Source organism: Nothoprocta perdicaria, unplaced genomic scaffold (assembly GCF_003342845.1).
Source record: "Nothoprocta perdicaria isolate Ctin4 unplaced genomic scaffold, notPer1 scaffold_40, whole genome shotgun sequence".
NCBI lineage: Eukaryota > Metazoa > Chordata > Aves > Tinamiformes > Tinamidae > Nothoprocta > Nothoprocta perdicaria.
Window position 1 is genome coordinate 1,504,333 of NW_020455644.1, and position 3,623 is coordinate 1,507,955.

The 3,623-nt window shown below is 38.1% G+C and overlaps 1 long non-coding RNA gene across 1 annotated transcript; it reads right to left on the minus strand.

Annotated features, from left to right (window-relative positions):
- Positions 1-1,002: 1,002 nt before the first annotated feature.
- On the minus strand, positions 1,003-2,919 carry LOC112952598. Its single transcript, XR_003250437.1, has 3 exons — positions 2,853-2,919; positions 1,107-1,239; positions 1,003-1,019 (listed from the first exon to the last, which is right to left on the minus strand). It is a non-coding gene; the product is annotated as an uncharacterized LOC112952598 (long non-coding RNA).
- Between the last annotated feature and the right edge of the window lie 704 nt (positions 2,920-3,623).

Consider the following 3,623-nt stretch of genomic DNA (forward strand, 5'->3'; position numbering starts at 1 on the left):
AGAAAGTAAACTGAGTTTCAGTGCCTAACTATGCAATGACATCATCATCACAAAGATTAGAGAACCTATTTAAGACAAATAATGATGCAGACAAACAAACGAAAAGCATGCCTAATAGTATTTATCATAAAAAAGACTCTAAGCTGCACCTTCATGGCTTCCTAAAACAAACATAATGTAAGGCATCAATGTTTGGCACGTGACACTAAATAATTAGGATGATAGTATTTAGGGACACAAGAGCATAATAACAGGAAGAAAGGATGATAGATGTCACTGTTATCATAAGCTAYCCTGCTGCTGGCACTTTCTTTAGCTTTCTGCTCCTGGCAATGGATTTTACATCCTTTATACAATTCTAATTGCATTAAGAGGTTTTAAAATATCCTCTCAGGGACAAAACTTGAATTCAATGAAAATGTTGTTTATACTGCCAAAATGTATAATTAAGAACAAGATCTAGCTGTCTTCTGGGAAATGCAGCTCAACAGGCCAGTTCTGAGATCTGCTAAGCTGTTCCTCCTGCCCCATGTCTCTGCTCTGCTTTTACCACTATGATGCTTCTGAAGCAATGAGAGCCAAAACTTCACTGGGCATTAAAGAAACAAATATTTTCCCTGTTCTTTCATTTGAAAGGGGGGGGATTTCATAGGGAAGGAGAGGGAATTCATCATGTGTCCCTAGTACAACCCTGAATAACTGCTTCCAACCCACTGTTTCCACATCAGCCATTATTTTATTCATCTTTATATTCCCCCTTCCGTCCTCACTTTTCCAGGCTAGAAAGTTGCAATTCATTCAGTTCAATTATGCACAGAAGCTGTTCTACACTCTGACAATTGCTTTRAACTGATCTTTACCTCTTTTAGTCCAACAGCAACTGGAACATGTGAGACCCACTTGAGATCCTGATATATGATGCTGCTTGRTTGCTTGAGGAAGAGAAGGGGGACGATGTGTTGCTCTGTTCAGCACCACTGCATCTGGGATGACTTCTTTCACTGCTGGAAATACAGGAGCTGAAAACAAATAGAAGAGCTAATGTCCCTTTTTTCCCCCTTCCAGATCTCCAATCTACTTCAGTCTCTTCCAGACTGCAAACCTACCTGCTGCACCCTTTCAGAATAAGGCTGATCACAAGTATAGCCAGTGCAGCTGATAGTCAACTGTGAGCAGTTTCAGTCACTCTCATTCTCTATATAGTCCACAAGAATCTCGGGAACATGGAACTGAGGTTGTCTGGAAATTRTCAAAAAAATTGATTCCAAGATCCATTTCCAGCACAGTAATAGCCCATTTATGCTTCCATCTTGCATGGGTACAGTGAGAGCTATTTTGTTCAGGTACATTTGCCAGCATCTAAAGACCCTGGGAGTTTAGGTAGTTACTTACTTTAGGTCTCCTATCTGAAATGTTATCATACATACAGATATCCTCAGTAAATAAACAAGTTCAATACCCAGCATAATACCTAGTAAGATCATATCTTCATGTCTCACTGAAGAAAAGAAGTCAATTCTAATTTGCCTCATCAGGAGAGCTTATCTATACTTTGCTTTATTGACAACCCCAAAGTTTGAAAAAAATGCAAGTTACCTTTATACAAAAATGATATATTTGACCTCAAAATAGAAAGATGCTTTAGTATGACACTGTCAGACTCCTGCTATGGCCTCTTTTTGACAATTGGCAGAGAGGACTCCACATATTAATTGATAGAATAACAAAATGGTTGAGGTTGGAAAGGACCTTTGGGAATCATCTAGTCCAACCTTCCTGCTCAGAGCAGTCAAGCAGAGAGGGTTTCAAAGGATCTTCTCAAATCAGGTTTTGAGTAACTCCAAAAATGGAGACTTGACAGCCTCTATAGGCAACATCTATGAGCAACCTATTCCAAACACTTTTTTTTTTTCTTATGTTCAAATGGAGTTTCCTGGATTTCAGTTTGTGTCCATTTCCCCACTGGAAAGAGTCCGGCCCATCTTTTTTACTCCTTCCTCTCTGGTAATAATAGACACTGATAAAATCCCCTCTGAAACTTCTGTTCTACAGGCAAAATGATCCAATCATTTTAGGCCTCTTACAGCACAAAGTACAGAGAAGCTCACAGAACAGGCAGACACAGCTTCCAGCTTACCCTGAGGAGTGCACACCTACAGGGACAGCAATATGAGTGAAATGCAAATTAAAGTAATCAGAACAAGCAATACTAAAATGAGAAATTAATTAACATAAGGGGGAAAAAAATCTGACAAATGTCTCTTTATATTCAAAAAAAATAAAAAAAAAAGGAAAGATGCAACGTCTCAGAGACCTAAGAGGTGTCTTTCTGTGGCAACCTAGAAATATTATCTTCACAGATTGTGCTGTTTTTTCTGCTTTCACAGCCACAAATTCAAAATGATTCCAAGAACCTTATGCCAGCACAATGGTTTTCTGCTCATGTGATAGGCTGATGTCTTTCCTCTCTTTGAAGCTGTGCTAAAAGGTCAACAAGCTACACAGACACACTTGGCAAGTACCTCTTCTCCACTGGCTAGGGTACTAGATTAATGCAGGTGACTAGACTTTTTTGCTCCTGAGCTCTCTTTGTTCCATATATTAAATTTTCCATTGCATTTCATCACTATCTCCCTATCTCTCTCTCATATAATTTCTTTCATAGTATGCAAAAGCAAAAAAAAAAAAAAAAAAAAAAAAAAAAAAAAAAAAAAAAAAAAAAAAAAAAAAAAAAAAAAAAAAAAAAAAAAAAAAAAAAAAAAAAACCAAAACTGCATTCCCATTTTTTCCCTCCAGAAATATATATTCAGTTCTCAGGAAAAAAATAAAGAGTAAGAAAGAAGGAAACATACACTCATGACCGAGAATATGCACATATGTGAACATTTTGATGGAAGATATTCAGATACTGTGGTGACAGCCATAGTAACAACACCTGAAGAAGAGAATACAAAATAATAAAATGAATATATGCATTGCCCRGAACCTTATTGCTTTACCCTTGCCATCTTTTTGTGATGGAATCCCTATAGAAAGTTTTAAGTGGATACCTATAGCTCTTTTGATTCTCAGAGAAGCCATACCATTACAGAGAAGTTCCCAGATTCCTCATGTTCTACAAGCTTTGATCTAGGTGAATGTCTTAGTGCTGGTGACATTGCAGCAATTCTTGTCTCCCTGAAGGTCCCCTCAAAACAGCTAATTGGGAGGTGACAAGTCTACAATAGCAGGTTAACGTGAAGATCCTGGAAGTGCTTCCAAGCTCTTAGTTTCAGCATCCCAGTTATCTTTTTGAGACTACACGGCAGGACCATTATCCCACCTTTCGTCCTCGTTTCCTTACAACACAGCATGCCATTTTCTAAATCCAAATACTCAAAGACTGTGGAGTGAATTATAAAACGTTTTCACTGCAGATATTGCCAGAGACACTGACCACAATGATATTGCCAGACTCAATTCACAGAAGCCACCTAACTGTAAGCAACACTGACTTTGAGGTGACCCAAAGCTACAGCGTCCTGTGAACACCTCAGTCCATCCTCTTGCTTAATACGTCCAATTAATATTGGATTATAGCAAATTAAAAAGGCTATTCTGTGCTTAATTGCACTGGTAGCTCT